Below are 13,408 nucleotides of genomic sequence, written 5' to 3'. Positions count from 1 at the left end.
TCGAACGAATTGAAAGTTATGTTCGATAAATCGAATAGGATTGGTTGTATAATCGATTAAGGAACTCGCAAATCCTGCACGGTCGATAAATTAATATCGAACAGTTAGCTACGATATCGACGTGAATTTATATTCGTTTTATTGTTAATTAACGGGGATTGTAGATCATTGTAGGTTGGTAAATCGAGTGAAAAACGATGAACAATATTATCGACGCGAGTTTATATATTTTTTATATAATTCACTAAAGATGACTCTAGTTTCGGGAATTACGTCGCGAATTTAAACCGTAATTGTACAAAGAAAATCAGTTACTTTTTGACCGTTACGGGATCGAACGGTTAAATTGAAATCGCGGAAATATCAGTGAACAATACTAAGATTTTCGACATGGATTAACATCGAAATAAGGTAATTAGTTTTCACGAACAAAGTAATTTCTAAGATTTTCGGAAATTCGGAAATTCGTATCACGATAGGAATTTGTAACGATTGTTAATAGTAAATATGAGAATTGCTATTCCCTGGGATTAATTTCGAACAATTTTAAACGATTGTTTCTCTTTCGATTTAATTCTTATCACACGTTCTATCTTACGTCTAATATTGCGAATATTTATTGCTATTGTGACACGAAACGAAAACTTGGTGTTTTTTTTCTTTTTTCTTTTTTACGTTTCCGACGAAGTCCGCCATATCGGGATAAATATCCACAAAATGGATATTTATGAACGGTGCCCTCTTCCTCTCAGCTTTTTTTACAGAGAAGCGTGTAAACTCATAGCAAAGTCAATTTCCGTGGTGTTCTCTGAGAATTCAAGGTTACCGATCTACATTCCTTTGATGCATCCCTTGATAATCTCACGTACCTCCAAGGACGAACGTTTTTGTCTTATTGTGGTATTTCAATTTAATTAGACTCGATCAAAAACTCGATCATTTTCAATTCTCTTTAATATTTCCTTAAGGAGACACATTATTTCGATCGAAGAGACAAGTAATTATTTTTTAATCAATTTATTTATTAGAAAATAATAATAATTATTATTCGTATAATTATTACTATTATTATATTAATAGTAATAATTATGTCGTATAAATTTATTAACTATTTCTAAAATAAAAATTATGTTATCTAAATCATAAAATTATTAAGATATTCACATCGAATTTGATACTTTGGAGATAGATTCTTTTTCTTTTTTTAATATTATCTCTAGTATATAAATGTTTATAAGTATTATATTAATCGGATAAAATAATAACATTTTGCGGTTGAATTTTATCAAGTTACATTAATTTTCATGAGAAAATTATTATAATCGTATTATTAATGCGATATCAATCATCGGATAATTCGAGGTTAGATTTATTTAACTAAGAGTAATTTCCATGCGAAAATTATTCTAATAAAACAATTATTAATGCGATATTAGTGGTACGATAATTTGAGATTAGTTTTATTCGATTAATTTTCGTGAGAATATATAATAATTATGAACGAAATTATTATAATATATCATTAGCAATTATGATAATTTTAGGTTAGTTTCATTCGCGTAACGTTAATTTTCATATTCGAACAGATATGGCCAATAAATATTATTTTTATTATAATATAAATAGGTTACTCCCGATTTATTTGATTATTATTATTCGTCGTTAGATATGACGTTACATTATCTATGAAATAGCATGCATATATATATATATATATATATATATATATATATATATATATAATATGAAAGGAAATATCATCACGTTTTATATATATATATATATATACACGTATATATACATATACAGTTCGTTTATATGGGAGAACTTTATGCTTCAATAGTTGTTCACAAAGATGCTGTAATTAAACTTGTAGTGCTTTCAACTTCCTTCGAACTATCGTTACGCATTATCTGATGTGGTTATGACCATGCTTACGATCCGGTTAATCCCGCAGATTCCATGCTTCGTGGGTTAATAATTTACGTTTCCTATTGCATTTCCTACCTTATTGACGGATTTCAATTAAAAAAAAAGACGTTATTTTAATATTAATGTTTTGTTCTGATCGATCGATATTTTATTGTTCGTATCGATCGATGTATAAAGAATCAAATCGATGATACAAGTCTTATCATCTAAGAATATTCATTTTTAAATTTTAACCTCAAAAAAAAGAATGTAATAATGCATACTATTACGAAGATTATGAAATATGTAATTTCGTAGAGAGGTAGAGGTTAAGAAAGTTCTTAAATGATTTGAAGTATCAATTATTCCTTTCGATATTTTATTATTCATATAGAATTTAATTATATATATTGTTTTTATTTTGAAAAAAAACAATGCGATATGAATCATTGCTTTATCCTTTTTATTATAATTATACAATTATTAATTCAATTGATTCTTCGTGTATATACATACACGTGTGTGTATATATATATATATATATATATATATATATATGTATATTTTCAGAATACTCTTTGAATACTAACCTCAAAAACATAAGATTATAAATGTGAATATCCAGTTAATTTTCAAATATTATTTCTCTCTGGTATGTATGTTGTTAGGTTGATTAACTTGTATATAGCGTTTAAAACGAATTTACGGGAATTTCGTAAGCTACGAGAATCGAGTTAATAATTTAATTCTATTTTACATGGAAACATTGGAATTTAATTCGGTACTGAGTTGCGTAAGGCAATACAGGGAAAAAAAGGAGGGGCGAAATAAGAGATTTCTCATTTGTGAAAGTTTACTCATTTTATATTCTCTACTGTTAAATGAGAATAGGAATTTCAAAAAAAGAAAATAGAGAAAAAGGAAAGAGGGGAAAAAAACAAATATATTTCAGTCGAGTAGACATTTTCATCTTTTATAATATTATTGTTACGAATTGGTGTAATTCTCATTTTTTCACCGAGAAAACTTTTCGTACCGGACGTAATTGTTCGTAAATCTTGTTTCATCCAACAAAAAAAAAAAAAAAAGAAAAAAGGGCAGGAAGGAAATCCTTTAAATTACGGAAAAAGTGACTACAAATTTTAGACATTTTCCTTTTTTTTTTTTTACATTTACACATTTTTTTTTAAACCATCATTTTTTTATTTTCTTTGTTTTCCCCTGGTTTTAAATACAACTGTCAAGTGATTACAAATTTGTCTGTATGTATGTATGTCATGAAGTTATGTTCGTTATAAAACGATAAATTAATTGATAGGTTATATAAAAAATTTGTTTTTATTAAAAATTAACCAACGAACAGGATAGATATTTATTAATTGTACGTTTGATTAAATTAGTACTACCTTTGCTAATTTGATTAAATTTAACTATAACTAATGTTTGGTTAAACATTTATGTGTGTGTGTTTTATGTATGTATATATGTATGCGTTATAAAATGCTGTTGGCAATAACGCGATAAATTGATTGATAAATTAAAAAGAAGATTGTACAGAAAATGTTACACGTTTAAAAAGAAATTAATTATTCGAAACGTTTAAGGTTAGATATTTAACTATAGATATATTTGATTGAAATAGTACTTGGAAATTTTGATTAAAGTTTAAGTGGTTACAAATCTATATAAAGAGTTATAACACATATATGTATTATATTCCTTTGTTATAAAATTGTATTGGTAAAAAAAAAAAAAAAAAAAAAAAAAAAGAAAAAAACAAAAAATAAAGCAAATTAATCGACAGTTTAAAAAGAGATTTTATAAAAACATTTAACGTTTTTACAAAGAAATTAATTACTCGAAGGTTTCAAAGTTAAAAATTTAATCAATAAGAAAATTGATTAAAGTATTATTTCCTAATGAGATTACAATTTCATATTACTTAATTAATGTGCATTTAAGTACATACATCTGTGCTTTACAAAATCAGTATTAATCGTAATAATAAGAAACGAATCGACGAATTAAGAAATTATATAAAAAAAATTACCTTTTTTTAAATAAGACATTATTTAATTCATTGAATTTCAAGATTAAATAATTATAACACAAAACAGATATTTTTTGTCTTTAAATAAATCTATTAATGATCTATTAGTGACGTTGATATAAACGTTCATAATCAGATATAAATTATACGATAAGTTTTTTAAACATATTTATTTTTCTTTTCTTGCATAATAAAGGAATATATAAATAAATACCTACCTACGTACATACATACATACATACATACATACATACGTACATACATACATATATACATATATACATACATACATACATACATAGATAGACACAAAAAAAAATGTTAAAGCATCCTCATAAAGAGTACATACCTTGTTTGAAACTCCAATCGGAAATTACGTGACGTGCAAACTATTAACGGTAAAGGTAAAACTGTAATACACTTACCGTTCTCTCTCGTACATGCATAATGGATCGATGAAAAAGGCCGAATGAGGTACTACGAGATGAGATTACGTTTTGCAACCACTACCATGGTCACCGCCATCATCACCATCCATTGTCGTGATGTTTTTGTTAAAATCATATATGGCTATGAACGCGTATAAGGGCAGCCATTTTCTTTTATGCTTTTGTTTTTTCTCTTTACTCTTTTTTTTTCTTTTTTTTTGTTTTGTTTCGTTTTGTCTCTCGTCGTTAACCTCTGTGGTAATTACGTCTTCTTTTTTCTATTTTTTTTCTCTTCTTTTTTCTCATTTAACTGAATGAAAGAGAGAAAGAGAGAAAGAGAGAGAGAGAGAGAGAGATAGTGAGAAAGTGAGAACGAGCATAGCTTTAAACGGAAATAACATTCAGAGAGCTCTTGACGCGGGACAGTTCGAAAGAATATTCGCGTTAATTTTGGTCGAAGGATTACGAATACTCTTAAATAACGCTCTGTTAAATTCGAACGATAGTTACATTCCCATTATGACAGCGGAATGTAAAAGATTGAATCGTTTTTTAGAATTCACATTTCTCTTTTTTCAAGCTCAATCATTGTCCATTTCTAAAAATTACTTTTATTTTGTGTTAAAATTGACCGGAAGGAAAAAAAAAAATCAAAACGAACTGAAATAAAATCTATCAAAGTCGAATAATTTTCTAACAGTTTAGTGATCCATTATCAAAATTCAAAAATGTGAGATTATCTTATCGCGATATGTCTAATTATGAAATTATAAAGAAGAGAATAATATCCATATCCTCTAGTTTGAAAGTTTGATTGTTTTATTACAATAATGAAACAATGTAAATGAAAAGTGAGGTCATGTTGACGAAAGATGTTAATTTTCGGAAATTCTTGCGTAGGAAATAGAACAACGAAGGGATTCGATGATCTATTTTCGTAGTTGGAAGGCTTGATTGTTTCATTACGATGAATATTTAAATAGAATAAGTGATAAGTGAGCTTATGTTATCGTAGTATGTTAATTTTCGAAGATTCTCAAGTAAACAATGCAAAAACGAAGTAGTTCTATAATTTATTATCATAGTTTGAAAGTTTAATTGTTTTATTATTATGAATACGTAAACAGAATATATGAAGAGTGAGATTATGTTATCGCAATATGTTAATTTCCGAATATTTTCAAGTAAAAAATAAAGAAGAAAAATGAAGCGGTTCGATGATATATTTTCATAGTTTGAAGGTTTGACTGTTTTATTACGATGAATATTTAACAAGAGTAAATGAAAGCTGAGATTACGTTATCATACTATATTAATTTCCGAAGATTTTTGCGTGAGAAATAGATTTGCTTGAGGAAAAGGAAAAAAAAAAAAGAACAAAAGAAAAACAAGCAGAAAGAAAAAAAGAAACAAATAAAAAAAGAAGAAGAAAGGAATAATTTTCAATTAACGCAGTTCGAAATTATGATAATTTTTTCACTTAAAGCGCGTACTTAAAAACGGAATAGATAATTAAAATTCGAGTGTTAGATTGACGTTAATGATCGAAATCGTCCAATTTGTTAATGCTAATTAAAATTTTACGTAATATCGCATTACGTGATATTTCGTACGATCGAGTTGCGGTAGAAATATAAATTATACAAATTCGTTTGGCATTGTAGATTTGAATTTTACACGTTCGTATACGTTCAAAATGTCTGATTAAATATCGTCGAGTATGTTATTGATTGTACGAATGTATATATTGTGGTGTACACGTTATATATAAATCATTCTATATGCGCGTACGTATGTACGTCTATATAGATATTTATAATTTGAACATTATTAAATTTTTATATTTATTTTCGAAATCTTAACTGGAAGTAAATCATTATTATTTTATATTTTATCTAACTCATTAATTTTTGATTAGTGCATCATAAATTTATATTAAGGAAGCTATATATTCATTCATTCATTCATTCATTTTTCTTTCATTATCTCTCTCTCTCTCTCTCTCTTTTGCAATCAAGTTCTTGAATTTTTTAAAAGTTTATTGCATGGTAAAAATGAAAAAAGAAAAACAAAAGAAAGAAAGAAAGGAAAAAGCACAATGGTTTCGCCGCATCATAACTCGGATCTTTTGTTTGTCTTCATTCTATATTGAATAGACAAGATAAATATTACATTTTTCATAACGCATTTTTATTATTGTTTTGTTGTTGTTGTTGTTGTTGTCATGTATTTACTTACATGTAATTTAACAATAATACGATGCATTTGTTGCGTAGCATATCTATGCATATATTAACAATAATAATTTGTCTTCCTTATATCACATATCGGATGGCGAATTAAAAAAAGACGAGATAAAAATTTCTTAGACGAATTAATACTTTCTCTGATTACAAAACTCACTTGCAATGTGCGATAGAAAAAAAAGGAAAAAAAAAAAGAAAAGAAAAGAATTATTAAGACAATTATTTCTTTTTCTTTTACTTTATTTAGGTGCTAAAAAAAAAAGAAAGGAAAAGAAAACAAAACAAAACAAAAGAAAACAAAAAAGTAGAAAAAAAAGAGAAACCGTGAGAAAAATAATATAAAAAAAAAAAAATAATAATAATAAAAAAAGAATGTGATAATAAGAAACGGGGGAAAAAGTATTAACTGTCGAAGACCTAAAAGAAATACAAGGTCGAAGGATATTAAAAGCAAAGCGATGGTTGTCGTTCCACGAAGCTTCGGGGACTTTTCATAAGCTTTTCAAAATGCTTTTGACTACGTCGATAAAAATAAAAGCTCAAGATCGTATTCCGCATTCCTTTGGGTAAACATAAATAGCAGGACTAGGAGAAGTCTTCGTATCTTGATTCTCTCTCTTTTTCTCTCTCTCTCTTTTTCTATTTCCCTCTCTTTCTTTTCCACTATTTTATTTACAAAATAGATGTCAACGAGACATTACAAACAAACAAATCTTCGATAAAAGAGGAAGTAGCGATCAAATGGTGATCGATGATTTCTCAAAGCATATTCTCTTTTTTTTTTTAAGTTTCCATTGCTATAAAAACTCACATCATATACACAATATATGTGTTTATACAATATACGGTGTGTGTGTGTGTGTGTGTACAATATGCAATATATATATATATATATATATATATATATATATATGTATATGTATGTAATATTTAATATACATGTATATAGACGATATAGGGAGAAGGGTGAATCATAAAAAAGTAGAAGGTTTGAAAATACGAAGGACGTTGAAAACCTTGAAAAAAAAGGGACGTTGAAAGTATAGAGAGATATAGGGAAAATAAAAAGGTTCGTTAAAAATAATTTAAAAGGAACATTTCTTTTCGAATAATATTGTTTACTTTTTAAAGTATTGTAAAAATTTAAATTCAAAGTTAATAAAAATTTATATTGAGTTTTATTTTTATTTTATATTTCTGTTTCTTTTTCTTTTTCTTTTTCTTTTTTTTTGCTATTAAATTTAAGGAAAATTTCATCGTTGCGTGCGCCTATCGAATTGATTTCGAACAAAAGTATTATTTTTGATATACATATTATTCTCGAATAAAACGTATATAAATAAATATATATATATATATATATATCTTATTACTTTACTTTATCATATTATTATTTTATTTAAAAAAGTATTTTGAAACAAAAAACGCACTTAACTTTTTCCTCTTCTCTTTTTTCTAAATATAATTATTACACGTACGAAGTTACTCGAAATATAGCTAACACGATACGACATCGTTTTTAAACGTAAATCTATTAAGAAAAAAAAAAAAAAAAAAAAGAAAAGAGAGAAAAAAAGAAAGAAAGAAACGTAGAAACGAGAAAAACCGAGAAAGAAAAAAATATTTACGTTTTAAATAAAATTACTATTTTAAAGTTTGCTTTCCGAGTGTAAAAAATAAATAGGAAAAAAAAATAAAATGTAAAAAAAACTTCCGTAGACGTAACATAATTAAAGAGAGAGAAAGAGAGAGAGAGACGAAATGGAAAACAGAGAGAGAGAGAGAGAGAGAGAAAGAGAAAGAGAAAGAAAGAAAGAAACACATAGACACAAACTCACATTCACGATGTTAAACTTGTTCTTGATTGGTTTCACGCGTATTTTACTGTATGCATGTAGCATGTATCTATCTATCTATATATATATATATATATCTATACTTGGAGAAAATTGAAGTCCATTCGGTAAAACTCGTCTGATGACAGGAGGAACATGGCTGTCGATGTTTATTCGTTCAGCCGCGCCGTTCTCCCTCAGTTCTCGCCGTTTGTTAAATGGATCATAAAACCTTACGTTAGAAAATTTCATTGGATAGAGGTTTATAGTCTTACCATTGAATTTACGAGTTATCTGATCGATTCGATAGTAATGTTTTTTTTTTATAACGATTCGAAAAATAATAAAAATTAATTAAAAGAATTATTTGATTATATTATATCTACGCCCGGTACAACGATTATCGTTACTTTTTGTTCTCTTTATTACGCCTAATTTAAAGTGACGGAAGAGGGAAATAAAAAAAAAAAAATTAAATAAGCAAAAAAAAAAGGATGAAAAAGAATAAATCGTAAAACGGAGAAAGAATAAAACAAATTATTATTATTATTATTATTATTATTATTATTATTTTTTTTTTCTTTTATAGATACGACGTTTACCTTTTTATTATATAAGAGTGTAGGATAGTTACGTTAGTTATTAAAAAAAGAAAGGAAAAGTACGAGCAAATATCGAGCAGATTCTTTAATAATATTTTTCGTAAAAAAGAAGAATGATCGGACGGCCGCGATTTTTTTACGATATGAAAAAAACGTGAGATAGTTGTAATTCTTTCCTCTTCTTTCTTTCTTTCTTCTTTTTCCTTGGAGAAAAGCAAAAAAGAAGAAAAAAAAAGAAGAAGAAGAAGAAAAAAGAGGGAAGATATAAGATCGTCGTAATTGTTCATAATACGAGACAATAAATAATATCGGTATTATTCTCTTAATCTACTTTTAATCCCTCGCCGTCAGCCTTGTAATAGAAAAAAAAAGAAAAGAAAGAAAAAGAAAAAGAAAAAGAAAATCGGACAATCAAGATTAGTATTCTAGTCATTTAATAAAGTTATAATAACGTCTAAAGTTAGTGTAAAGAATATTTCTATTAAACTAACTTTAGAAATACACACACACACACACACGCACACATGCACATATATACACATACATACACATATAGTTAGGTCTTTTAATACACGATTCGTCGATAATACGATAAGAAAGAAAGAAAGAAAGAAAGAAAGAAAGAATGAGTAAGAGAGAAAGATTAAGAGAGATAGAGAAAGAGAGAGAAAGAAAGAGAAGGGGTGAAATTACGAAAGTAAAAGATGAAAGTTTTCGAAATGATCCCCCTGTGGGTATACGTCTTACATTTAGAGTCGTTTTGATGGTTTCTTCATGGAACTTTTATGTTTCTTGCTTCTTAGAGATCGAACTCGAAGATTCATTTCAAAAGAAAATGATTCCTTCTTTTTTACTCGTCCGCCATCTTTGACCTGTTCTCTCTCTCTCTTTTTTTTTCAACGTTTTTGCTTCAACGAGAATAGGTATGGGAATGGGAATTGAGATTGGGATGGGAGTGGGTGTGGATGTTGAGATGAAGGGTGAAGGGTGAAGGGTAAAGGGTGAAAGGTAAGGGGATTGAGTCGACGACCATTGGTGATAGAAAGAAGGTGACCTTATTGTTAGTATATATGTAAGTACTTTAACTATATAGCGACAATGAGATCTCTACTACCGTTAGAACAACGTTATTTCTAATTCGATAGGGTCTTCATTTCTCCCTTTTTCTTTTGGTTCAAGGTCATTTCGTAATAAAACGGTAGAACCCCTGGTGGTTCTTTCTTACCCTTCTTTTTTTTTCTATCCTTGAAGAAAAGATATATATATATATATGTATATATGTATATATATGAATGTATGTATATAGGTGTATGTGTGTGTGAGTATATGTACGTACGTACAAGGTGATTGTTAAAAAATTTTTAAGGGTGTCAAAAAAACTTTTATAAACGAACCAAGGAATACTCTTACAGGGGATATTTAAACATCGATTACTTGTGATACACGAGAAATCTTGTGGGGTTTCTGATTAGGCTCGTAGTTTTAATATAGCTTAAATTTAGACACGTTTGTTTTGCAATCTTAAGATGTTAGATTAGAAAAAAAAAGAAAAGTCGCGGGAAGGGATAATTGATTTTTTATAATATCTTAGTGTAGGAATATTCGACCCATTTTCTTCAATATTATTTTTATACATATAATTTTTTATTGTAGTATATCTATGAAAACAATTTCATTCGATCGGATAAGAATATTGGTGTTTGTTTTAATAATTATGTTTTAATCATTCGATGAAATAATTTGGTTTTGAACGATCGATTTTCTTTTTTTTTGTTTTTGTTTCTTTATAACGTTATTATACTATTTTATTATTATTACTTTTTTTTATAATATTGTTTTCTATCGTTATTATATAGTAGTAATATATAACACTAAGATTATGTTATAAATATCATTATATTATAATAGTACACTCTATAGAATATTACTTTATATTATAGTATTAGTATAGTTCTCTCTAATATTTAATATATATATACAAACTATATATTATATATTATTGTATGATATTAGAATAATAAAATAGTATAATAAAGAAATAGTATACTAGTAAAGAAACTTGTTATATAATATATAATATACTAGATATTAAATAAAAATTATATTATTTTATTTCATTATATTAATCATTATAATTTTTCTAATTAATAAGAAAGTTAAAAAGCCAGATATCTTATTAATATAAAATATATATATATGTATATATATATATATATATAACATTTTTTATCGAAATAAAAAACGTATATGACGTAAGAAATGATAAATAAATAAATATTTATACATTTAATTTGATCAATAGCCAAATTTATAATAACGAGCTTGATAAAAAGTTCACTTGTTACTCTTGTTACTTTTGGAATACAATTGTTCTTCTTTCTTTTCTTTTTTTTTTCTTTTTAAGAGGGAATTCTTCATAAGCCACCCTATATACATAATGTACCATTAATCCCTTGGGGCTTATTTAAATATAAGATCGTTTAGTCGATAAAATATACAATTTTATTTACGAGGGAGAGGGTACGTTTTATTCAAGTCACAAATCCCGTATCGAAATTCGTGAAGCAGTTTAATGCGGTACTGTTTAATAATTTATTTGTTTATTTATTTATTTATTTTTTCTTTTTTTAATTTTTAAACGAATACATCGTTGAAAGATTTAAGAGAGAGAGAGAGAGAGAGAGAGAGAGAGAGAGAGAGAGAGAGAGAGAGAGAGAGAGAGAGAGAGACCGTTTAATTATTGAACATTTATGCATTCACACGTATTCGCACATATACAAATACATACATATACAGATACATACGTACACACATACACACAAAAAATTACACGAGTTAATACTGCACACACTCGATGAATTTTTGATAATTGTATTTTTTCTTTTCTTCTTCTTCTTCTTCTTCTTTTTCTTTTATTTTTGTTTCTTTTTTTCTTTCTTTTTTTTCTTTTTTCTTTTTTCTTTTCTTCCCTCTTTAATTTTTTTTACGTTTCTTAAATTATTATTATAGTTATGAACTTTTATTTGATGATACGCGCCCTCTCCCTTCTCCACCTTTTACTTATTTCAAGATCAAATTTCACGAGTTCTATCTTACAAATGACGGACACGAGATTTGAATAATAATTATTGACAACGATTTTCAAGAATTACGACTTAAATACGATGGAGTTTAAACGATTATTTATTACAGTAATTATTTTCCAGGTAATCGCTAGGCCTTAGGGAGATTTGTTTCTTTTTGCCTCTTCTTCTTCTTCTACTTCTTTTTCTTTTTCGTTTTTTCGTTTTTTGTCATCTCCACACTCTTCGATTGTGATCTTCAGTTGAAGAAGTCTGAAAAAGAAAAGGGACAAATAAAGTCACACGGGTTTTTGTTTGCTTTTTGTTTTGCTTTGTTTTTTTTTTCTATACTTAAACAAATTTATTTTTTAGATTACTTATATAGATATAAGTAAACAAGAATATTGCATTATTATTACCATTGAGTTTCTTCAATTAATTTTTTGATTTTCTCCTTTCTTTTTTGCTAATTTCAAATAAATTATTTAAACGAAAATATCTATTCGTTCCAGTTACAAACAAGTTTCGTAATTAATTACCATTCATTTCAATATATTTTCTAATTACATCGTATAATAATTTTCTGTTTTTTTTTTTAATTTCGAACAAATTCTTTTTCTGCAATAAAATATCTTACTATATTGTCTTCTTTTTCCTCTTATAAACCTATCTAGATAAAATCTTATTTTTATTCTTTCAATGTGTATATTCGTATGTGTGTATGTGTGTGTAAAATTACTAATTTTTTTTTTTTGAATTTTATTTAATAAAAATTTATGAGCTCATGATATAAGAACCGAATAATATTGATGAGGAAAATCACGTAGTAATTTATGAAATATACGATTTAGCAGGTCACGTGCCACGATATAATCAGTATGTACTTAATTGAGGCTAACTTTATTGGTCGTTTAATACTGCGCCTCGAATAAGTTGCCTCGAGCAAATGGTGATCGTTTGAAACGTAATCAAAATTTTCCTTTGCCATATCTCCCTCTCTCTCTCTCTCTTTCTTCCTTTCCCTTTATTTCCTCCATTATTCGATAAATTATTATTATTACTATTACTATTATTATTATTATTATTATTATTATTATTATTATTATTATTATTAGTACAAAATAATTTTCAGTAAATTACTTAAATCAAATTATCATATTATCTATCAACGACTTTCAATTATTAAATATTTCTTACATTTTCATATACAACAAAGTAGTATATCTTTTTTTTATGACGATTGTTACACAATATATATATATATTATACAGTTA

At 26.7% G+C, this 13,408-nt stretch overlaps 1 protein-coding gene and 1 long non-coding RNA gene across 6 annotated transcripts in view; one reads left to right on the top strand and one right to left on the bottom strand.

Moving 5' to 3' along the window:
- Positions 1 to 323: 323 nt before the first annotated feature.
- The window catches only part of LOC127070557 (uncharacterized), a 70,065-nt gene continuing 56,980 nt past the window's right edge, over positions 324 to 13,408 (top strand). Inside the window, exon 1 of the long non-coding RNA XR_007784571.1 lies at positions 324 to 411. This is a non-coding gene — a long non-coding RNA (uncharacterized LOC127070557). The remainder of the gene's footprint in view (positions 412 to 13,408) is intronic.
- The window catches only part of LOC127070556 (prolactin-releasing peptide receptor-like), a 71,502-nt gene continuing 69,540 nt past the window's right edge, over positions 11,447 to 13,408 (bottom strand). For all 5 annotated transcript variants that reach the window (XM_051008677.1, XM_051008679.1, XM_051008680.1 and 2 more), the window contains exon 4: positions 11,447 to 12,407. The gene's annotated coding sequence lies outside the window, so the exon portion shown is untranslated. The remainder of the gene's footprint in view (positions 12,408 to 13,408) is intronic.

This window comes from Vespula vulgaris, chromosome 18 (genome assembly GCF_905475345.1).
Source record: "Vespula vulgaris chromosome 18, iyVesVulg1.1, whole genome shotgun sequence".
NCBI lineage: Eukaryota > Metazoa > Arthropoda > Insecta > Hymenoptera > Vespidae > Vespula > Vespula vulgaris.
Note: the sequence above shows the minus strand (reverse complement) of the source record. Positions and strands in the feature narration are given on the sequence as shown.